A 24,182-nucleotide genomic window follows, 5' to 3' on the forward strand; every position below is an offset into this window, starting at 1 on the left:
AGTTTTCGTTATTCTTTTATTTCTTCCCCTTTGTTCTCATCTTTGCTCCACGGATTCGCTTGGGTCAGTGATGGGCAGAGGACGGGCTTTGTTTCTGCTCTCTGAGGTGACTCGCAGTCCGGCGCAGGGCTGGGCTCTTCCGAGGTCTCATCTCCCATTCAAATGTGCACTAACCGCCCAGAAAGTTTTTTTCTGGGAGCGAAGGCATTTGTTATCAGTAGGAAAATGTGGAGAGGGTTCATACAGATTGTATGGTGTGTTTGAAACAGAACAAGAACTGACAAAGCTCTTGTTTTTGCCGTTTGACATTATGTAAAGTTTATTTCTAATGCTCTTTGTGGCACTGAGTAATTGATGTTACCCAGCTCTATGACAGGGGCGTAGCTTCTGTTGGTGCAGCAGGTGCAGTTGCACTGGCGCCCACAGACCTGCGGGACCCACTGAACCTTGATTATTGCGGTATTTTATATTCCAAACTTCAACAAGGGGGCCTATTTTCTTCCTTGCTCAAGGGCCCATTTTTTCACCTGAGAGCCTTGAAAGACTGCATGGATCCTCTCTGATTTGAATTGGTGACAATGAGGTCAGGCAAAGAGCTCTTGTGTGACTGCATCAGCCCAACTGGGCTCCCAGATCTGGCACATTTGTATGCTGTATGCAGACGGAGACACACAACGTACACACAGCCATATATAGGGCAAGTATAAAAATCTGTATTGTGACGCAGCTGCGGCATAAATGTTGCGGCCCATTTACAATGTGACGCATCTAGGGAGATGTGTCACATTGTAAAGTCCCACATCATATTATACCTGCGTCAGGTATAATGTATGCAGGGTGGGCGTTCCCACGCTAAAAGCCTTCTAGAACTGACGCACTGAAATCTACAAGATTTCACTACATCACTCTACGCCTTCACTGTGTCAAAATCCCTACGCCTGCACAGACCAGGCATAAGTTATGACTCAGGGCTTTTTGCGTCACTTTCATGAGCATTTCCAGCAATGCGTCACTTTTGTGCCAAGAGATGCGTCAGAATTTCTGACGCATCTGTTAATTCTTGCGCCATGGAGCGCTGTATTGTAAATACAGCACATTCATCGTGGCACAAGGACATTCAGCACTGACTCAAGGAAACTTATGCATCCATGCAGTTGCGTCAGGTCCTTGTGAATCTTCCCCTAAAATGTTTTGAAAACCAGGAAACCAGTATATTGTACCTCCTAAAGCTAAAAATGAAATGCAGCAAATGCAACTATGTAGTGCCATGAAATGGCAGACGTGCATTATGGAATATGGAAAAATGTATCTATCATTTATTTTCCTTTAAATTGATTGCCGTTCCTTCTCTAGTAAACATTTGAAGACAGTGGGACCTATGAGGATGCTATTATGAATTTGTGCTTCTTATATTTTCCACAACCCATGGTTAGCTGCCTAGATCTCATCTTTGTGTGAAGGTATATCTGCCTGAGCATCAAATCCATAACTTGGGAGGGTGCTGCTTACCTGGACAGCTATTTAGCATACAATTTCCCATAATTCTCTGCGTGTGGCTATCGACGGTTTGGGGCAGAGAGCTGATAGAAATTAGTAAAACAACACCATTATATGTCTTACATTGCCTATCAGAAGCAGTGGAGGAGTAGTTATGCATAAACAGATAACATCTTTTGAAAAGGAATCATGTTCTTTGTAACATGAGGTACTAGGGCAAGTGTGCATGAAATTCACACTAAATTGTATAGCTTTGCGCAGTGGCAGTATCGTAGCCAATGAGGTTTAACCGAGGCGCGATTATTGCTTATTGAAAACTTTACCCAATACCTTGTCATGGAGACTTGAAATATAGTCGAAATGGCAATTTTTGGCAGTCTCTTCGGAGACTGGAGAATATGTAATTAAAAACTAAGATAGTTTATTTTGCAATGCAATTTACTTGCAGGTTTGTGATCTGTGACAAGGACAAAATGGTGACTCTATTTGGCTTCAGTTTACTCTTTACGTTCTCTTTTGTTTTCTCAGCTTTTTAAATACAGTAGTAATTTAGGGATTTATTTTCCTTGATGATTTTTCGTTATTCTTTTATTTCTTCCCCTTTGTTCTCATCTTTGCTCCACAGATTCGCTTGGGTCAGTGATGGGCAGAGGACGGGCTTTGTTTCTGCTCTCTGAGGTGACTCGCAGTCCCGCGCAGGGCTGGGCTCCTCCGAGGTCTCATCTCCCATTCAAATGTGCACTAACCGCCCAGAAAGTTTTTTTCTGGGAGCGAAGGCATTTGTTATCAGTAGGAAAATGTGGAGAGGGTTCATACAGATTGTATGGAGTGTTTGAAACAGAACAAGAACTGACAAAGCTCTTGTTTTTGCCGTTTGACATTATGTAAAGTTTATTTCTAATGCTCTTTGTGGCACTGAGTAATTGATGTTACCCAGCTCTATGACAGGGGCGTAGCTTCTGTTGGTGCAGCAGGTGCAGTTGCACTGGCACCCACAGACCTGCGGGACCCACTGAACCCTGATTATTGCGGTATTTTATATTCCAAACTTCAACAAGGGGGCCTATTTTCTTCCTTGCTCTAGGGCCCATTTTTTCACCTGAGATCCTTGAAAGACTGCATGGATCCTCTCTGATTTGAATTGGTGACAATGAGGTCAGGCAAAGAGCTCTTGTGTGGCTGCATCAGCCCAACTGGGCTACCAGATCTGGCACATTTGTATGCTGCATGCAGACGGAGACACACAACGTACACACAGCCATATATAGGGCAAGTATAAAAATCTGTATTGTGACGCAGCTGCGGCATAAATGTTGCGGCCTATTTACAATGTGACGCATCTAGGGAGATGTGTCACATTGTAAAGTCCCGCATCATATTATACCTGCGTCAGGTATAATGTATGCAGGGTGGGCGTTCCCACGCTAAAAGCCTTCTAGAACTGACGCACTGAAATCTACAAGATTTCACTACATCACTCTACGCCTTCACTGTGTCAAAATCCCTACGCCTGCACAGACCAGGCATAAGTTATGACTCAGGGCTTTTTGAGTCACTTTCATGAGCATTTCCAGCAATGCGTCACTTTTGTGCCAACAGATGCGTCAGAATTTCTGACGCATCTGTTAATTCTTGCGCCATGGAGCGCTGTATTGTAAATACAGCACATTCATCGTGGCACAAGGACATTCAGCACTGACTCAAGGAAACTTATGCATCCATGCAGTTGCGTCAGGTCCTTGTGAATCTTCCCCTAAAATGTTTTGAAAACCAGGAAACCAGTATATTGTACCTCCTAAAGCTAAAAATGAAAGGCAGCAAATGCAACTATGTAGTGCCATAAAATGGCAGACGTGCATTATGGAATATGGAAAAATTTATCTATAATTTATTTTCCTTTAAATTTATTGCCGTTCCTTCTCTAGTAAACATTTGAAGACAGTGGGACCTATGAGGATGCTATTATGAATTTGTGCTTCTTATATTTTCCACAACCCATGGTTAGCAGCCTAGATCTCATCTTTGTGTGAAGGTATATCTGCCTGAGCATCAAATCCATAACTTGGGAGGGTGCTGCTTACCTGGACAGCTATTTAGCATACAATTTCCCATAATTCTCTGCGTGTGGCTATCGACGGTTTGGGGCAGAGAGCTGATAGAAATTAGTAAAACAACACCATTATATGTCTTACATTGCCTATCAGAAGCAGTGGAGGAGTAGTTATGCATAAACAGATAACATCTTTTGAAAAGGAATCATGTTCTTTGTAACATGAGGTACTAGGGCAAGTGTGCATGAAATTCACACTAAATTGTTTAGCTTTGCGCAGTGGCGGTATCGTAGCCAATGAGGTTTAACCGAGGTGCGATTATTGCTTATTGAAAACTTTACCCAATACCCCGTCATGGAGACTTGAAATATAGTCGAAATGGCAATTTTTGACAGTCTCTTCGGAGACTGGAGAATATGTAATTAAAAAATAAGATAGTTTATTTTGCAATGCAATTTACTTGCAGGTTTGTGATCTGTGTCAAGGACAAAACGGTGACTCTATTTGGCTTCAGTTTACTCTTTACGTTCTCTTTTGTTTTCTCAGCTTTTTAAATACAGCAGTAATTTAGGGATTAATTTTCCTTGATGAGTTTTCGTTATTCTTTTATTTCTTCCCCTTTGTTCTCATCTTTGCTCCACGGATTCGCTTGGGTCAGTGATGGGCAGATGACGGGCTTTGGTTCTGCTCTCTGAGGTGACTCGCAGTCCGGCGCAGGGCTGGGCTCTTCCGAGGTCCCATCTCCCATTCAAATGTGCACTAACCGCCCAGAAAGTTTTTTTCTGGGAGCGAAGGCATTTGTTATCAGTAGGAAAATGTGGAGAGGGTTCATACAGATTGTATGGAGTGTTTGAAACAGAACAAGAACTGACAAAGCTCTTGTTTTTGCCGTTTGACATTATGTAAAGTTTATTTCTAATGCTCTTTGTGGCACTGAGTAATTGATGTTACCCAGCTCTATGACAGGGGCGTAGCTTCTGTTGGTGCAGCAGGTGCAGTTGCACTGGCGCCCACAGACCTGCGGGACCCACTGAACCCTGATTATTGCGGTATTTTATATTCCAAACTTCAACAAGGGGGCCTATTTTCTTCCTTGCTCTAGGGCCCATTTTTTCACCTGAGAGCCTTGAAAGACTGCATGGATCCTCTCTGATTTGAATTGGTGACAATGAGGTCAGGCAAAGAGCTCTTGTGTGGCTGCATCAGCCCAACTGGGCTACCAGATCTGGCACATTTGTATGCTGCATGCAGACGGAGACACACAACGTACACACAGCCATATATAGGGCAAGTATAAAAATCTGTATTGTGACGCAGCTGCGGCATAAATGTTGCGGCCCATTTACAATGTGACGCATCTAGGGAGATGTGTCACATTGTAAAGTCCCGCATCATATTATACCTGCGTCAGGTATAATGTATGCAGGGTGGGCGTTCCCACGCTAAAAGCCTTCTAGAACTCAAGCACTGAAATCTACAAGATTTCACTACATCACTCTAAGCCTTCACTGTGTCAAAATCCCTATGCCTGCACAGACCAGGCATAAGTTATGACTCAGGGCTTTTTGCGTCACTTTCATGAGCATTTCCAGCAATGCGTCACTTTTGTGCCAACAGATGCGTCAGAATTTCTGACGCATCTGTTAATTCTTGCGCCATGGAGCGCTGTATTGTAAATACAGCACATTCATCGTGGCACAAGGACATTCAGCACTGACTCAAGGAAACTTATGCATCCATGCAGTTGCGTCAGGTCCTTGTGAATCTTCCCCTAAAATGTTTTGAAAACCAGGAAACCAGTATATTGTACCTCCTAAAGCTAAAAATGAAATGCAGCAAATGCAACTATGTAGTGCCATAAAATGGCAGACGTGCATTATGGAATATGGAAAAATTTATCTATAATTTATTTTCCTTTAAATTTATTGCCGTTCCTTCTCTAGTAAACATTTGAAGACAGTGGGACCTATGAGGATGCTATTATGAATTTGTGCTTCTTATATTTTCCACAACCCATGGTTAGCAGCCTAGATCTCATCTTTGTGTGAAGGTATATCTGCCTGAGCATCAAATCCATAACTTGGGAGGGTGCTGCTTACCTGGACAGCTATTTAGCATACAATTTCCCATAATTCTCTGCGTGTGGCTATCGACGGTTTGGGGCAGAGAGCTGATAGAAATTAGTAAAACAACACCATTATATGTCTTACATTGCCTATCAGAAGCAGTGGAGGAGTAGTTATGCATAAACAGATAACATCTTTTGAAAAGGAATCATGTTCTTTGTAACATGAGGTACTAGGGCAAGTGTGCATGAAATTCACACTAAATTGTTTAGCTTTGCGCAGTGGCGGTATCGTAGCCAATGAGGTTTAACCGAGACGCGATTATTGCTTGTTGAAAACTTTACCCAATACCCCGTTATGTAGACTTGAAATATAGTCGAAATGGCAATTTTTGACAGTCTCTTCGGAGACTGGAGAATATGTAATTAAAAAATAAGATAGTTTATTTTGCAATGCAATTTACTTGCAGGTTTGTGATCTGTGTCAAGGACAAAATGGTGACTCTATTTGGCTTCAGTTTACTCTTTACGTTCTCTTTTGTTTTCTCAGCTTTTTAAATACAGCAGTAATTTAGGGATTTATTTTCCTTGATGAGTTTTCGTTATTCTTTTATTTCTTCCCCTTTGTTCTCATCTTTGCTCCACGGATTCGCTTGGGTCAGTGATGGGCAGAGGACGGGCTTTGTTTCTGCTCTCTGAGGTGACTCGCAGTCCGGCGCAGGGCTGGGCTCTTCCGAGGTCTCATCTCCCATTCAAATGTGCACTAACCGCCCAGAAAGTTTTTTTCTGGGAGCGAAGGCATTTGTTATCAGTAGGAAAATGTGGAGAGGGTTCATACAGATTGTATGGAGTGTTTGAAACAGAACAAGAACTGACAAAGCTCTTGTTTTTGCCGTTTGACATTATGTAAAGTTTATTTCTAATGCTCTTTGTGGCACTGAGTAATTGATGTTACCCAGCTCTATGACAGGGGCGTAGCTTCTGTTGGTGCAGCAGGTGCAGTTGCACTGGCGCCCACAGACCTGCGGGACCCACTGAACCCTGATTATTGCGGTATTTTATATTCCAAACTTCAACAAGGGGGCCTATTTTCTTCCTTGCTCTAGGGCCCATTTTTTCACCTGAGAGCCTTGAAAGACTGCATGGATCCTCTCTGATTTGAATTGGTGACAATGAGGTCAGGCAAAGAGCTCTTGTGTGGCTGCATCAGCCCAACTGGGCTACCAGATCTGGCACATTTGTATGCTGCATGCAGACGGAGACACACAACGTACACACAGCCATATATAGGGCAAGTATAAAAATCTGTATTGTGACGCAGCTGCGGCATAAATGTTGCGGCCCATTTACAATGTGACGCATCTAGGGAGATGTGTCACATTGTAAAGTCCCGCATCATATTATACCTGCGTCAGGTATAATGTATGCAGGGTGGGCGTTCCCACGCTAAAAGCCTTCGAGAACTCACGCACTGAAATCTACAAGATTTCACTACATCACTCTAAGCCTTCACTGTGTCAAAATCCCTATGCCTGCACAGACCAGGCATAAGTTATGACTCAGGGCTTTTTGCGTCACTTTCATGAGCATTTCCAGCAATGCGTCACTTTTGTGCCAACAGATGCGTCAGAATTTCTGACGCATCTGTTAATTCTTGCGCCATGGAGCGCTGTATTGTAAATACAGCACATTCATCGTGGCACAAGGACATTCAGCACTGACTCAAGGAAACGTATGCATCCATGCAGTTGCGTCAGGTCCTTGTGAATCTTCCCCTAAAATGTTTTGAAAACCAGGAAACCAGTATATTGTACCTCCTAAAGCTAAAAATGAAATGCAGCAAATGCAACTATGTAGTGCCATGAAATGGCAGACGTGCATTATGGAATATGGAAAAATGTATCTATCATTTATTTTCCTTTAAATTGATTGCCGTTCCTTCTCTAGTAAACATTTGAAGACAGTGGGACCTATGAGGATGCTATTATGAATTTGTGCTTCTTATATTTTCCACAACCCATGGTTAGCAGCCTAGATCTCATCTTTGTGTGAAGGTATATCTGCCTGAGCATCAAATCCATAACTTGGGAGGGTGCTGCTTACCTGGACAGCTATTTAGCATACAATTTCCCATAATTCTCTGCGTGTGGCTATCGACGGTTTGGGGCAGAGAGCTGATAGAAATTAGTAAAACAACACCATTATATATCTTACATTGCCTATCAGAAGCAGTGGAGGAGTAGTTATGCATAAACAGATAACATATTTTGAAAAGGAATCATGTTCTTTGTAACATGAGGTACTAAGGCAAGTGTGCATGAAATTCACACTAAATTGTTTAGCTTTGCGCAGTGGCAGTATTGTAGCCAATGAGGTTTAACCGAGGCGCGATTATTGCTTATTGAAAACTTTACCCAATACCCCGTCATGGAGACTTGAAATATAGTCGAAATGGCAATTTTTGACAGTCTCTTCAGAGACTGGAGAATATGTAATTAAAAAATAAGATAGTTTATTTTGCAATGCAATTTACTTGCAGGTTTGTGATCTGTGACAAGGACAAAGCGGTGACTCTATTTGGCTTCAGTTTACTCTTTACGTTCTCTTTTGTTTTCTCAGCTTTTTAAATATAGCAGTAATTTAGGGATTTATTTTCCTTGATGAGTTTTCGTTATTCTTTTATTTCTTCCCCTTTGTTCTCATCTTTGCTCCACGGATTCGCTTGGGTCAGTGATGGGCAGAGGACGGGCTTTGTTTCTGCTCTCTGAGGTGACTCGCAGTCCGGGGCAGGGCTGGGCTCTTCCGAGGTCTCATCTCCCATTCAAATGTGCACTAACCGCCCAGAAAGTTTTTTGCTGGGAGCGAAGGCATTTGTTATCAGTAGGAAAATGTGGAGAGGGTTCATACAGATTGTATGGAGTGTTTGAAACAGAACAAGAACTGACAAAGCTCTTGTTTTTGCCGTTTGACATTATGTAAAGTTTATTTCTAATGCTCTTTGTGGCACTGAGTAATTGATGTTACCCAGCTCTATGACAGGGGCGTAGCTTCTGTTGGTGCAGCAGGTGCAGTTGCACTGGCGCCCACAGACCTGCGGGACCCACTGAACCCTGATTATTGCGGTATTTTATATTCCAAACTTCAACAAGGGGTACTATTTTCTTCCTTGCTCTAGGGCCCATTTTTTCACCTGAGAGCCTTGAAAGACTGCATGGATCCTCTCTGATTTGAATTGGTGACAATGAGGTCAGGCAGAGAGCTCTTCTGTGGCTGCATCAGCCCAACTGGGCTACCAGATCTGGCACATTTGTATGCTGCATGCAGACGGAGACACACAACGTACACACAGCCATATATAGGGCAAGTATAAAAATCTGTATTGTGACGCAGCTGCGGCATAAATGTTGCGGACCATTTACAATGTGACGCATCTAGGGAGATGTGTCACATTGTAAAGTCCCGCATCATATTATACCTGCGTCAGGTATAATGTATGCAGGGTGGGCGTTCCCACGCTAAAAGCCTTCTAGAACTGACGCACTGAAATCTACAAGATTTCACTACATCACTCTACGCCTTCACTGTGTCAAAATCCCTACGCCTGCACAGACCAGGCATAAGTTATGACTCAGGGCTTTTTGCGTCACTTTCATGAGCATTTCCAGCAATGCGACACTTTTGTGCCAACAGATGCGTCAGAATTTCTGACGCATCTGTTAATTCTTGCGCCATGGAGCGCTGTATTGTAAATACAGCACATTCATCGTGGCACAAGGACATTCAGCACTGACTCAAGGAAACTTATGCATCCATGCAGTTGCGTCAGGTCCTTGTGAATCTTCCCCTAAAATGTTTTGAAAACCAGGAAACCAGTATATTGTACCTCCGAAAGCTAAAAATGAAATGCAGCAAATGCAACTATGTAGTGCCATGAAATGGCAGACGTGCATTATGGAATATGGAAAAATGTATCTATCATTTATTTTCCTTTAAATTGATTGCCGTTCCTTCTCTAGTAAACATTTGAAGACAGTGGGACCTAAGAGGATGCTATTATGAATTTGTGCTTCTTATATTTTCCACAACCCATGGTTAGCAGCCTAGATCTCATCTTTGTGTGAAGGTATATCTGCCTGAGCATCAAATCCATAACTTGGGAGGGTGATGCTTACCTGGACAGCTATTTAGCATACAATTTCCCATAATTCTCTGCGTGTGGCTATCGACGGTTTGGGGCAGAGAGCTGATAGAAATTAGTAAAACAACACCATTATATGTCTTACATTGCCTATCAGAAGCAGTGGAGGAGTAGTTATGCATAAACAGATAACATATTTTGAAAAGGAATCATGTTCTTTGTAACATGAGGTACTAGGGCAAGTGTGCATGAAATTCACACTAAATTGTTTAGCTTTGCGCAGTGGCAGTATCGTAGCCAATGAGATTTAACCGAGGCGCGATTATTGCTTATTGAAAACTTTATCCAATACCCCGTCATGGAGACTTGAAATATAGTCGAAATGGCAATTTTTGACAGTCTCTTCGGAGACTGGAGAATATGTCATTAAAAAATAAGATAGTTTATTTTGCAATGCAATTTACTTGCAGGTTTGTGATCTGTGACAAGGACAAAACGGTGACTCTATTTGGCTTCAGTTTACTCTTTACGTTCTCTTTTGTTTTCTCAGCTTTTTAAATACAGCAGTAATTTAGGGATTTATTTTCCTTGATGAGTTTTCGTTATTCTTTTATTTCTTCCCCTTTGTTCTCATCTTTGCTCCACGGATTCGCTTGGGTCAGTGATGGGCAGAGGACGGGCTTTGTTTCTGCTCTCTGAGGTGACTCGCAGTCCGGCGCAGGGCTGGGCTCTTCCGAGGTCTCATCTCCCATTCAAATGTGCACTAACCGCCCAGAAAGTTTTTTTCTGGGAGCGAAGGCATTTGTTATCAGTAGGAAAATGTGGAGAGGGTTCATACAGATTGTATGGTGTGTTTGAAACAGAACAAGAACTGACAAAGCTCTTGTTTTTGCCGTTTGACATTATGTAAAGTGTATTTCTAATGCTCTTTGTGGCACTGAGTAATTGATGTTACCCAGCTCTATGACAGGGGCGTAGCTTCTGTTGGTGCAGCAGGTGCAGTTGCACTGGCGCCCACAGACCTGCGGGACCCACTGAACCTTGATTATTGCGGTATTTTATATTCCAAACTTCAACAAGGGGGCCTATTTTCTTCCTTGCTCAAGGGCCCATTTTTTCACCTGAGAGCCTTGAAAGACTGCATGGATCCTCTCTGATTTGAATTGGTGACAATGAGGTCAGGCAAAGAGCTCTTGTGTGACTGCATCAGCCCAACTGGGCTCCCAGATCTGGCACATTTGTATGCTGTATGCAGACGGAGACACACAACGTACACACAGCCATATATAGGGCAAGTATAAAAATCTGTATTGTGACGCAGCTGCGGCATAAATGTTGCGGCCCATTTACAATGTGACGCATCTAGGGAGATGTGTCACATTGTAAAGTCCCACATCATATTATACCTGCGTCAGGTATAATGTATGCAGGGTGGGCGTTCCCACGCTAAAAGCCTTCTAGAACTGACGCACTGAAATCTACAAGATTTCACTACATCACTCTACGCCTTCACTGTGTCAAAATCCCTACGCCTGCACAGACCAGGCATAAGTTATGACTCAGGGCTTTTTGCGTCACTTTCATGAGCATTTCCAGCAATGCGTCACTTTTGTGCCAAGAGATGCGTCAGAATTTCTGACGCATCTGTTAATTCTTGCGCCATGGAGCGCTGTATTGTAAATACAGCACATTCATCGTGGCACAAGGACATTCAGCACTGACTCAAGGAAACTTATGCATCCATGCAGTTGCGTCAGGTCCTTGTGAATCTTCCCCTAAAATGTTTTGAAAACCAGGAAACCAGTATATTGTACCTCCTAAAGCTAAAAATGAAATGCAGCAAATGCAACTATGTAGTGCCATGAAATGGCAGACGTGCATTATGGAATATGGAAAAATGTATCTATCATTTATTTTCCTTTAAATTGATTGCCGTTCCTTCTCTAGTAAACATTTGAAGACAGTGGGACCTATGAGGATGCTATTATGAATTTGTGCTTCTTATATTTTCCACAACCCATGGTTAGCTGCCTAGATCTCATCTTTGTGTGAAGGTATATCTGCCTGAGCATCAAATCCATAACTTGGGAGGGTGCTGCTTACCTGGACAGCTATTTAGCATACAATTTCCCATAATTCTCTGCGTGTGGCTATCGACGGTTTGGGGCAGAGAGCTGATAGAAATTAGTAAAACAACACCATTATATGTCTTACATTGCCTATCAGAAGCAGTGGAGGAGTAGTTATGCATAAACAGATAACATCTTTTGAAAAGGAATCATGTTCTTTGTAACATGAGGTACTAGGGCAAGTGTGCATGAAATTCACACTAAATTGTATAGCTTTGCGCAGTGGCAGTATCGTAGCCAATGAGGTTTAACCGAGGCGCGATTATTGCTTATTGAAAACTTTACCCAATACCTTGTCATGGAGACTTGAAATATAGTCGAAATGGCAATTTTTGACAGTCTCTTCGGAGACTGGAGAATATGTAATTAAAAACTAAGATAGTTTATTTTGCAATGCAATTTACTTGCAGGTTTGTGATCTGTGACAAGGACAAAATGGTGACTCTATTTGGCTTTAGTTTACTCTTTACGTTCTCTTTTGTTTTCTCAGCTTTTTAAATACAGTAGTAATTTAGGGATTTATTTTCCTTGATGATTTTTCGTTATTCTTTTATTTCTTCCCCTTTGTTCTCATCTTTGCTCCACAGATTCGCTTGGGTCAGTGATGGGCAGAGGACGGGCTTTGTTTCTGCTCTCTGAGGTGACTCGCAGTCCGGCGCAGGGCTGGGCTCCTCCGAGGTCTCATCTCCCATTCAAATGTGCTCTAACCGCCCAGAAAGTTTTTTTCTGGGAGCGAAGGCATTTGTTATCAGTAGGAAAATGTGGAGAGGGTTCATACAGATTGTATGGAGTGTTTGAAACAGAACAAGAACTGACAAAGCTCTTGTTTTTGCCGTTTGACATTATGTAAAGTTTATTTCTAATGCTCTTTGTGGCACTGAGTAATTGATGTTACCCAGCTCTATGACAGGGGCGTAGCTTCTGTTGGTGCAGCAGGTGCAGTTGCACTGGCGCCCACAGACCTGCGGGACCCACTGAACCCTGATTATTGCGGTATTTTATATTCCAAACTTCAACAAGGGGGCCTATTTTCTTCCTTGCTCTAGGGCCCATTTTTTCACCTGAGATCCTTGAAAGACTGCATGGATCCTCTCTGATTTGAATTGGTGACAATGAGGTCAGGCAAAGAGCTCTTGTGTGGCTGCATCAGCCCAACTGGGCTACCAGATCTGGCACATTTGTATGCTGCATGCAGACGGAGACACACAACGTACACACAGCCATATATAGGGCAAGTATAAAAATCTGTATTGTGACGCAGCTGCGGCATAAATGTTGCGGCCTATTTACAATGTGACGCATCTAGGGAGATGTGTCACATTGTAAAGTCCCGCATCATATTATACCTGCGTCAGGTATAATGTATGCAGGGTGGGCGTTCCCACGCTAAAAGCCTTCTAGAACTGACGCACTGAAATCTACAAGATTTCACTACATCACTCTACGCCTTCACTGTGTCAAAATCCCTACGCCTGCACAGACCAGGCATAAGTTATGACTCAGGGCTTTTTGCGTCACTTTCATGAGCATTTCCAGCAATGCGTCACTTTTGTGCCAACAGATGCGTCAGAATTTCTGACGCATCTGTTAATTCTTGCGCCATGGAGCGCTGTATTGTAAATACAGCACATTCATCGTGGCACAAGGACATTCAGCACTGACTCAAGGAAACTTATGCATCCATGCAGTTGCGTCAGGTCCTTGTGAATCTTCCCCTAAAATGTTTTGAAAACCAGGAAACCAGTATATTGTACCTCCTAAAGCTAAAAATGAAATGCAGCAAATGCAACTATGTAGTGCCATAAAATGGCAGACGTGCATTATGGAATATGGAAAAATTTATCTATAATTTATTTTCCTTTAAATTTATTGCCGTTCCTTCTCTAGTAAACATTTGAAGACAGTGGGACCTATGAGGATGCTATTATGAATTTGTGCTTCTTATATTTTCCACAACCCATGGTTAGCAGCCTAGATCTCATCTTTGTGTGAAGGTATATCTGCCTGAGCATCAAATCCATAACTTGGGAGGGTGCTGCTTACCTGGACAGCTATTTAGCATACAATTTCCCATAATTCTCTGCGTGTGGCTATCGACGGTTTGGGGCAGAGAGCTGATAGAAATTAGTAAAACAACACCATTATATGTCTTACATTGCCTATCAGAAGCAGTGGAGGAGTAGTTATGCATAAACAGATAACATCTTTTGAAAAGGAATCATGTTCTTTGTAACATGAGGTACTAGGGCAAGTGTGCATGAAATTCACACTAAATTGTTTAGCTTTGCGCAGTGGCGGTATCGTAGCCAATGAGGTTTAACCGAGGTGCGATTATTGCTTATTGAAAACTTTACCCAATACCCCGTCATGGAGACTTGAAATATAGTCGAAATGGCAATTTTTGACAGTCTCTTCGGAGACTGGAGAATATGTAATTAAAAAATAAGATAGTTTATTTTGCAATGCAATTTACTTGCAGGTTTGTGATCTGTGTCAAGGACAAAACGGTGACTCTATTTGGCTTCAGTTTACTCTTTACGTTCTCTTTTGTTTTCTCAGCTTTTTAAATACAGCAGTAATTTAGGGATTAATTTTCCTTGATGAGTTTTCGTTATTCTTTTATTTCTTCCCCTTTGTTCTCATCTTTGCTCCACGGATTCGCTTGGGTCAGTGATGGGCAGATGACGGGCTTTGGTTCTGCTCTCTGAGGTGACTCGCAGTCCGGCGCAGGGCTGGGCTCTTCCGAGGTCCCATCTCCCATTCAAATGTGCACTAACCGCCCAGAAAGTTTTTTTCTGGGAGCGAAGGCATTTGTTATCAGTAGGAAAATGTGGAGAGGGTTCATACAGATTGTATGGAGTGTTTGAAACAGAACAAGAACTGACAAAGCTCTTGTTTTTGCCGTTTGACATTATGTAAAGTTTATTTCTAATGCTCTTTGTGGCACTGAGTAATTGATGTTACCCAGCTCTATGACAGGGGCGTAGCTTCTGTTGGTGCAGCAGGTGCAGTTGCACTGGCGCCCACAGACCTGCGGGACCCACTGAACCCTGATTATTGCGGTATTTTATATTCCAAACTTCAACAAGGGGGCCTATTTTCTTCCTTGCTCTAGGGCCCATTTTTTCACCTGAGAGCCTTGAAAGACTGCATGGATCCTCTCTGATTTGAATTGGTGACAATGAGGTCAGGCAAAGAGCTCTTGTGTGGCTGCATCAGCCCAACTGGGCTACCAGATCTGGCACATTTGTATGCTGCATGCAGACGGAGACACACAACGTACACACAGCCATATATAGGGCAAGTATAAAAATCTGTATTGTGACGCAGCTGCGGCATAAATGTTGCGGCCCATTTACAATGTGACGCATCTAGGGAGATGTGTCACATTGTAAAGTCCCGCATCATATTATACCTGCGTCAGGTATAATGTATGCAGGGTGGGCGTTCCCACGCTAAAAGCCTTCTAGAACTCAAGCACTGAAATCTACAAGATTTCACTACATCACTCTAAGCCTTCACTGTGTCAAAATCCCTATGCCTGCACAGACCAGGCATAAGTTATGACTCAGGGCTTTTTGCGTCACTTTCATGAGCATTTCCAGCAATGCGTCACTTTTGTGCCAACAGATGCGTCAGAATTTCTGACGCATCTGTTAATTCTTGCGCCATGGAGCGCTGTATTGTAAATACAGCACATTCATCGTGGCACAAGGACATTCAGCACTGACTCAAGGAAACTTATGCATCCATGCAGTTGCGTCAGGTCCTTGTGAATCTTCCCCTAAAATGTTTTGAAAACCAGGAAACCAGTATATTGTACCTCCTAAAGCTAAAAATGAAATGCAGCAAATGCAACTATGTAGTGCCATGAAATGGCAGACGTGCATTATGGAATATGGAAAAATGTATCTATCATTTATTTTCCTTTAAATTGATTGCCGTTCCTTCTCTAGTAAACATTTGAAGACAGTGGGACCTATGAGGATGCTATTATGAATTTGTGCTTCTTATATTTTCCACAACCCATGGTTAGCAGCCTAGATTTCATCTTTGTGTGAAGGTATATCTGCCTGAGCATCAAATCCATAACTTGGGAGGGTGCTGCTTACCTGGACAGCTATTTAGCATACAATTTCCCATAATTCTCTGCATGTGGCTATCGACGGTTTGGGGCAGAGAGCTGATAGAAATTAGTAAAACAACACCATTATATGTCTTACATTGCCTATCAGAAGCAGTGGAGGAGTAGTTATGCATAAACAGATAACATCTTTTGAAAAGGAATCATGTTCTTTGTAACATGAGGTACTAGGGCAAGTGTGCATGAAATTCACACTAAATTGTTTAGCTTTGCGCAGTGGCAGTATCGTAGCCAATAAGGTTTAACCGAGGCGCGATTATTGCTTGTTGAAAACTTTACCCAATACCCAGTTATGTAGACTTGAAATATAGTTGAAATGGCAATTTTTGACAGTCTCTTCGGAGACTGGAGAATATGTAATTAAAAAATAAGATAGTTTATTTTGCAATGCAATTTACTTGCAGGTTTGTGATCTGTGTCAAGGACAAAATGGTGACTCTATTTGGCTTCAGTTTACTCTTTACGTTCTCTTTTGTTTTCTCAGCTTTTTAAATACAGCAGTAATTTAGGGATTTATTTTCCTTGATGAGTTTTCGTTATTCTTTTATTTCTTCCCCTTTGTTCTCATCTTTGCTCCACGGATTCGCTTGGGTCAGTGATGGGCAGAGGACGGGCTTTGTTTCTGCTCTCTGAGGTGACTCGCAGTCCGGCGCAGGGCTGGGCTCTTCCGAGGTCTCATCTCCCATTCAAATGTGCACTAACCGCCCAGAAAGTTTTTTTCTGGGAGCGAAGGCATTTGTTATCAGTAGGAAAATGTGGAGAGGGTTCATACAGATTGTATGGAGTGTTTGAAACAGAACAAGAACTGACAAAGCTCTTGTTTTTGCCGTTTGACATTATGTAAAGTTTATTTCTAATGCTCTTTGTGGCACTGAGTAATTGATGTTACCCAGCTCTATGACAGGGGCGTAGCTTCTGTTGGTGCAGCAGGTGCAGTTGCACTGGCGCCCACAGACCTGCGGGACCCACTGAACCCTGATTATTGCGGTATTTTATATTCCAAACTTCAACAAGGGGGCCTATTTTCTTCCTTGCTCTAGGGCCCATTTTTTCACCTGAGAGCCTTGAAAGACTGCATGGATCCTCTCTGATTTGAATTGGTGACAATGAGGTCAGGCAAAGAGCTCTTGTGTGGCTGCATCAGCCCAACTGGGCTACCAGATCTGGCACATTTGTATGCTGCATGCAGACGGAGACACACAACGTACACACAGCCATATATAGGGCAAGTATAAAAATCTGTATTGTGACGCAGCTGCGGCATAAATGTTGCGGCCCATTTACAATGTGACGCATCTAGGGAGATGTGTCACATTGTAAAGTCCCGCATCATATTATACCTGCGTCAGGTATAATGTATGCAGGGTGGGCGTTCCCACGCTAAAAGCCTTCTAGAACTCACGCACTGAAATCTACAAGATTTCACTACATCACTCTAAGCCTTCACTGTGTCAAAATCCCTATGCCTGCACAGACCAGGCATAAGTTATGACTCAGGGCTTTTTGCGTCACTTTCATGAGCATTTCCAGCAATGCGTCACTTTTGTGCCAACAGATGCGTCAGAATTTCTGACGCATCTGTTAATTCTTGCGCCATGGAGCGCTGTATTGTAAATACAGCACATTCATCGTGGCACAAGGACATTCAGCACTGACTCAAGGAAACTTATGCATCCATGCAGTTGCGTCAGGTCCTTGTGAATCTTCCCCTAAAATGTTTTGAAAACCAGGAAACCAGTATATTGTACCTCCTAAAGCTAAAAATGAAATGCAGCAAATGCAACTATGTAGTGCCATGAAATGGCAGACGTGCATTATGGAATATGGAAAAATGTATCTATCATTTATTTTCCTTTAAATTGATTGCCGTTCCTTCTCTAGTAAACATTTGAAGACAGTGGGACCTATGAGGATGCTATTATGAATTTGTGCTTCTTATATTTTCCACAACCCATGGTTAGCAGCCTAGATCTCATCTTTGTGTGAAGGTATATCTGCCTGAGCATCAAATCCATAACTTGGGAGGGTGCTGCTTACCTGGACAGCTATTTAGCATACAATTTCCCATAATTCTCTGCATGTGGCTATCGACGGTTTGGGGCAGAGAGCTGATAGAAATTAGTAAAACAACACCATTATATGTCTTACATTGCCTATCAGAAGCAGTGGAGGAGTAGTTATGCATAAACAGATAACATCTTTTGAAAAGGAATCATGTTCTTTGTAACATGAGGTACTAGGGCAAGTGTGCATGAAATTCACACTAAATTGTTTAGCTTTGCGCAGTGGCAGTATTGTAGCCAAAGAGGTTTAACCGAGGCGCGATTATTGCTTGTTGAAAACTTTACCCAATACCCCGTTATGTAGACTTGAAATATAGTCGAAATGGCAATTTTTGACAGTCTCTTCGGAGACTGGAGAATATGTAATTAAAAAATAAGATAGTTTATTTTGCAATGCAGTTTACTTGCAGGTTTGTGATCTGTGACAAGGACAAAACGGTGACTCCATTTGGCTTCAGTTTACTCTTTACGTTCTCTTTTGTTTTCTCAGCTTTTTAAATACAGCAGTAATTTAGGGATTTATTTTCCTTGATGAGTTTTCGTTATTCTTTTATTTCTTCCCCTTTGTTCTCATCTTTGCTCCACGGATTCGCTTGGGTCAGTGATGGGCAGAGGACGGGCTTTGTTTCTGCTCTCTGAGGTGACTCGCAGTCCGGCGCAGGGCTGGGCTCTTCCGAGGTCTCATCTCCCATTCAAATGTGCACTAACCGCCCAGAAAGTTTTTTTCTGGGAGCGAAGGCATTTGTTATCAGTAGGAAAATGTGGAGAGGGTTCATACAGATTGTATGGAGTGTTTGAAACAGAACAAGAACTGACAAAGCTCTTGTTTTTGCCGTTTGACATTATGTAAAGTTTATTTCTAATGCTCTTTGTGGCACTGAGTAATTGATGTTACCCAGCTCTATGACAGGGGCGTAGCTTCTGTTGGTGCAGCAGGTGCAGTTGCACTGGCGCCCACAGACCTGCGGGACCCACTGAACCCTGATTATTGCGGTATTTTATATTCCAAACTTCAACAAGGGGGCCTATTTTCTTCCTTGCTCTAGGGCCCATTTTTTCACCTGAGAGCCTTGAAAGACTGCATGGATCCTCTCTGATTTGAATTGGTGACAATGAGGTCAGGCAAAGAGCTCTTGTGTGGCTGCATCAGCCCAACTGGGCTACCAGATCTGGCACATTTGTATGCTGCATGCAGACGGAGACACACAACGTACACACAGCCATATATAGGGCAAGTATAAAAATCTGTATTGTGACGCAGCTGCGGCATAAATGTTGCGGCCCATTTACAATGTGACGCATCTAGGGAGATGTGTCACATTGTAAAGTCCCGCATCACATTATACCTGCGTCAGGTATAATGTATGCAGGGTGGGCGTTCCCACGCTAAAAGCCTTCTAGAACTGACGCACTGAAATCTACAAGATTTCACTACATCACTCTACGCCTTCACTGTGTCAAAATCCCTACGCCTGAACAGACCAGGCATAAGTTATGACTCAGGGCTTTTTGCGTCACTTTCATGAGCATTTCCAGCAATGCGTCACTTTTGTGCCAACAGATGCTTCAGAATTTCTGACGCATCTGTTAATTCTTGCGCCATGGAGCGCTGTATTGTAAATACAGCACATTCATCGTGGCACAAGGACATTCAGCACTGACTCAAGGAAACTTATGCATCCATGCAGTTGCGTCAGGTCCTTGTGAATCTTCCCCTAAAATGTTTTGAAAACCAGGAAACCAGTATATTGTACCTCCTAAAGCTAAAAATGAAATGCAGCAAATGCAACTATGTAGTGCCATGAAATGGCAGACGTGCATTATGGAATATGGAAAAATGTATCTATCATTTATTTTCCTTTAAATTGATTGCCGTTCCTTATCTAGTAAACATTTGAAGACAGTGGGACCTATGAGGATGCTATTATGAATTTGTTCTTCTTATATTTTCCACAACCCATGGTTAGCAGCCTAGATCTCATCTTTGTGTGAAGGTATATCTGCCTGAGCATCAAATCCATAACTTGGGAGGGTGCTGCTTACCTGGACAGCTATTTAGCATACAATTTCCCATAATTCTCTGCATGTGGCTATCGACGGTTTGGGGCAGAGAGCTGATAGAAATTAGTAAAACAACACCATTATATGTCTTACATTGCCTATCAGAAGCAGTGGAGGAGTAGTTATGCATAAACAGATAACATCTTTTGAAAAGGAATCATGTTCTTTGTAACATGAGGTACTAGGGCAAGTGTGCATGAAATTCACACTAAATTGTTTAGCTTTGCGCAGTGGCAGTATCGTAGCCAATGAGGTTTAACCGAGGCGCGATTATTGCTTATTGAAAACTTTACCCAATACCCCGTCATGTAGACTTGAAATATAGTCGAAATGGCAATTTTTGACAGTCTCTTCGGAGACTGGAGAATATGTAATTAAAAAGTAAGATAGTTTATTTTGCAATGCAATTTACTTGCAGGTTTGTGATCTGTGTCAAGGACAAAATGGTGACTCTATTTGGCTTCAGTTTACTCTTTACGTTCTCTTTTGTTTTCTCAGCTTTTTAAATACAGCAGTGATTTAGGGATTTATTTTCCTTGATGAGTTTTTGTTATTCTTTTATTTCTTCCCCTTTGTTCTCATCTTTGCTCCACGGATTCGCTTGGGTCAGTGATGGGCAGATGACGGGCTTTGTTTCTGCTCTCTGAGGTGACTCGCAGTCCGGCGCAGGGCAGGGCTCTTCCGAGATCTCATCTCCCATTCAAATGTGCACTAACCGCCCAGAAAGTCTTTTTCTGGGAGCGAAGGCATTTGTTATCAGTAGGAAAATGTGGAGAGGGTTCATACAGATTGTATGGAGTGTTTGAAACAGAACAAGAACTGACAAAGCTCTTGTTTTTGCCGTTTGACATTATGTAAAGTTTATTTCTAATGCTCTTTGTGGCACTGAGTAATTGATGTTACCCAGCTCTATGACAGGGGCGTAGCTTCTGTTGGTGCAGCAGGTGCAGTTGCACTGGCGCCCACAGACCTGCGGGACCCACTGAACCCTGATTATTGCGGTATTTTATATTCCAAACTTCAACAAGGGGGCCTATTTTCTTCCTTGCTCTAGGGCCCATTTTTTCACCTGAGAGCCTTGAAAGACTGCATGGATCCTCTCTGATTTGAATTGGTGACAATGAGGTCAGGCAAAGAGCTCTTGTGTGGCTGCATCAGCCCAACTGGGCTACCAGATCTGGCACATTTGTATGCTGCATGCAGACGGAGACACACAACGTACACACAGCCATATATAGGGCAAGTATAAAAATCTGTATTGTGACGCAGCTGCGGCATAAATGTTGCGGCCCATTTACAATGTGACGCATCTAGGGAGATGTGTCACATTGTAAAGTCCCGCATCATATTATACCTGCGTCAGGTATAATGTATGCAGGGTGGGCGTTCCCACGCTAAAAGCCTTCTAGAACTGACGCACTGAAATCTACAAGATTTCACTACATCACTCTACGCCTTCACTGTGTCAAAATCCCTACGCCTGCACAGACCAGGCATAAGTTATGACTCAGGGCTTTTTGCGTCACTTTCATGAGCATTTCCAGCAATGCGTCACTTTTGTGCCAACAGATGCGTCAGAATTTCTGACGCATCTGTTAATTCTTGCGCCATGGAGCGCTGTATTGTAAATACAGCACATTCATCGTGGCACAAGGACATTCAGCACTGACTCAAGGAAACTTATGCATCCATGCAGTTGCGTCAGGTCCTTGTGAATCTTCCCCTAAAATGTTTTGAAAACCAGGAAACCAGTATATTGTACCTCCTAAAGCTAAAAATGAAATGCAGCAAATGCAACTATGTAGTGCCATGAAATGGCAGACGTGCATTATGGAATATGGAAAAATTTATCTATCATTTATTTTCCTTTAAATTGATTGCCGTTCCTTCTCTAGTAAACATTTGAAGACAGTGGGACCTATGAGGATGCTATTATGAATTTGTGCTTCTTATATTTTCCACAACCCATGGTTAGCAGCCTAGATCTCATCTTTGTGTGAAGGTATATCTGCCTGAGCATCAAATCTATAACTTGGGAGGGTGCTGCTTACCTGGACAGCTATTTAGCATACAATTTCCCATAATTCTCTGCTGCGTGTGGCAATCGACGGTTTGGGGCAGAGAGCTGATAGAAATTAGTAAAACAACACCATTATATGTCTTACATTGCCTATCAGAAGCAGTGGAGGAGTATTTATGCATAAACAGATAACATATTTTGAAAAGGATTCATGTTCTTTGTAACATGAGGTACTAGGGCAAGTGTGCATGAAATTCACACTAAATTGTTTAGCTTTGTGCAGTGGCAGTATCGTAGCCAATGAGGTTTAACCGAGGCGCGATTATTGCTTATTGAAAACTTTACCCAATACCCCGTCATGGAGACTTGAAATATAGTCGAGATGGCAATTTTTGACAGTCTCTTCGGAGACTGGAGAATATGTAATTAAAAAATAAGATAGTTTATTTTGCAATGCAATTTACTTGCAGGTTTGTGATCTGTGACAAGGACAAAACGGTGACTCTATTTGGCTTCAGTTTACTCTTTACGTTCTCTTTTGTTTTCTCAGCTTTTTAAATACAGCAGTAATTTAGGGATTTATTTTCCTTGATGAGTTTTCGTTATTCTTTTATTTCTTCCCCTTTGTTCTCATCTTTGCTCCACGGATTCGCTTGGGTCAGTGATGGGCAGAGGACGGGCTTTGTTTCTGCTCTCTGAGGTGACTCGCAGTCCGGCGCAGGGCTGGGCTCTTCCGAGGTCTCATCTCCCATTCAAATGTGCACTAACCGCCCAGAAAGTTTTTTTCTGGGAGCGAAGGCATTTGTTATCAGTAGGAAAATGTGGAGAGGGTTCATACAGATTGTATGGAGTGTTTGAAACAGAACAAGAACTGACAAAGCTCTTGTTTTTGCCGTTTGACATTATGTAAAGTTTATTTCTAATGCTCTTTGTGGCACTGAGTAATTGATGTTACCCAGCTCTATGACAGGGGCGTAGCTTCTGTTGGTGCAGCAGGTACAGTTGCACTGGCGCCCACAGACCTGCGGGACCCACTGAACACTGATTATTGCGGTATTTTATATTCCAAACTTCAACAAGGGGCCTATTTTCTTCCTTGATCTAGGGCCCATTTTTTCACCTGAGAGCCTTGAAAGACTGCATGGATCCTCTCTGATTTGAATTGGTGACAATGAGGTCAGGCAAAGAGCTCTTGTGTGGCTGCATCAGCCCAACTGGGCTACCAGATCTGGCACATTTGTATGCTGCATGCAGACGGAGACACACAACGTACACACAGCCATATATAGGGCAAGTATAAAAATCTGTATTGTGACGCAGCTGCGGCATAAATGTTGCGGCCCATTTACAATGTGACGCATCTAGGGAGATGTGTCACATTGTAAAGTCCCGCATCACATTATACCTGCGTCAGGTATAATGTATGCAGGGTGGGCGTTCCCACGCTAAAAGCCTTCTAGAACTGACGCACTGAAATCTACAAGATTTCACTACATCACTCTACGCCTTCACTGTGTCAAAATCCCTACGCCTGAACAGACCAGGCATAAGTTATGACTCAGGGCTTTTTGCGTCACTTTCATGAGCATTTCCAGCAATGCGTCACTTTTGTGCCAACAGATGCTTCAGAATTTCTGACGCATCTGTTAATTCTTGCGCCATGGAGCGCTGTATTGTAAATACAGCACATTCATCGTGGCACAAGGACATTCAGCACTGTCTCAAGGAAACTTATGCATCCATGCAGTTGCGTCAGGTCCTTGTGAATCTTCCCCTAAAATGTTTTGAAAACCAGGAAACCAGTATATTGTACCTCCTAAAGCTAAAAATGAAATGCAGCAAATGCAACTATGTAGTGCCATGAAATGGCAGACGTGCATTATGGAATATGGAAAAATGTATCTATCATTTATTTTCCTTTAAATTGATTGCCGTTCCTTCTCTAGTAAACATTTGAAGACAGTGGGACCTATGAGGATGCTATTATGAATTTGTGCTTCTTATATTTTCCACA

The 24,182-nt window shown here is 42.5% G+C and overlaps 11 non-coding genes across 11 annotated transcripts; all 11 read left to right on the top strand.

Annotated features, from left to right (window-relative positions):
- The first annotated feature begins 1,746 nt into the window (after positions 1-1,746).
- Positions 1,747-1,886, top strand: LOC144793769 (U4 spliceosomal RNA). The gene has a single exon (XR_013603237.1). It is a non-coding gene; the product is annotated as a U4 spliceosomal RNA (small nuclear RNA).
- A 1,929-nt stretch (positions 1,887-3,815) lies between these two features.
- On the top strand, positions 3,816-3,955 carry LOC144793815 (U4 spliceosomal RNA). Its single transcript, XR_013603278.1, has one exon. It is a non-coding gene; the product is annotated as a U4 spliceosomal RNA (small nuclear RNA).
- A 1,929-nt stretch (positions 3,956-5,884) lies between these two features.
- Positions 5,885-6,024, top strand: LOC144793834 (U4 spliceosomal RNA). The gene has a single exon (XR_013603295.1). It is a non-coding gene; the product is annotated as a U4 spliceosomal RNA (small nuclear RNA).
- A 1,929-nt stretch (positions 6,025-7,953) lies between these two features.
- LOC144793711 (U4 spliceosomal RNA) lies at positions 7,954-8,093 on the top strand. Its single transcript, XR_013603184.1, has one exon. It is a non-coding gene; the product is annotated as a U4 spliceosomal RNA (small nuclear RNA).
- Positions 8,094-10,022: 1,929 nt separating this feature from the next.
- LOC144793914 (U4 spliceosomal RNA) lies at positions 10,023-10,162 on the top strand. The gene has a single exon (XR_013603364.1). It is a non-coding gene; the product is annotated as a U4 spliceosomal RNA (small nuclear RNA).
- Positions 10,163-12,091: 1,929 nt separating this feature from the next.
- LOC144793771 (U4 spliceosomal RNA) lies at positions 12,092-12,231 on the top strand. Its single transcript, XR_013603239.1, has one exon. It is a non-coding gene; the product is annotated as a U4 spliceosomal RNA (small nuclear RNA).
- Positions 12,232-14,160: 1,929 nt separating this feature from the next.
- LOC144793816 (U4 spliceosomal RNA) lies at positions 14,161-14,300 on the top strand. Its single transcript, XR_013603279.1, has one exon. It is a non-coding gene; the product is annotated as a U4 spliceosomal RNA (small nuclear RNA).
- A 1,929-nt stretch (positions 14,301-16,229) lies between these two features.
- Positions 16,230-16,369, top strand: LOC144793949 (U4 spliceosomal RNA). The gene has a single exon (XR_013603396.1). It is a non-coding gene; the product is annotated as a U4 spliceosomal RNA (small nuclear RNA).
- Positions 16,370-18,298: 1,929 nt separating this feature from the next.
- On the top strand, positions 18,299-18,438 carry LOC144793872 (U4 spliceosomal RNA). The gene has a single exon (XR_013603327.1). It is a non-coding gene; the product is annotated as a U4 spliceosomal RNA (small nuclear RNA).
- Positions 18,439-20,367: 1,929 nt separating this feature from the next.
- LOC144793573 (U4 spliceosomal RNA) lies at positions 20,368-20,507 on the top strand. Its single transcript, XR_013603059.1, has one exon. It is a non-coding gene; the product is annotated as a U4 spliceosomal RNA (small nuclear RNA).
- Positions 20,508-22,439: 1,932 nt separating this feature from the next.
- On the top strand, positions 22,440-22,579 carry LOC144793685 (U4 spliceosomal RNA). The gene has a single exon (XR_013603161.1). It is a non-coding gene; the product is annotated as a U4 spliceosomal RNA (small nuclear RNA).
- The last annotated feature ends 1,603 nt before the right edge of the window (positions 22,580-24,182 follow it).

Source organism: Lissotriton helveticus, chromosome 11 (genome assembly GCF_964261635.1).
Source record: "Lissotriton helveticus chromosome 11, aLisHel1.1, whole genome shotgun sequence".
Lineage (NCBI taxonomy): Eukaryota > Metazoa > Chordata > Amphibia > Caudata > Salamandridae > Lissotriton > Lissotriton helveticus.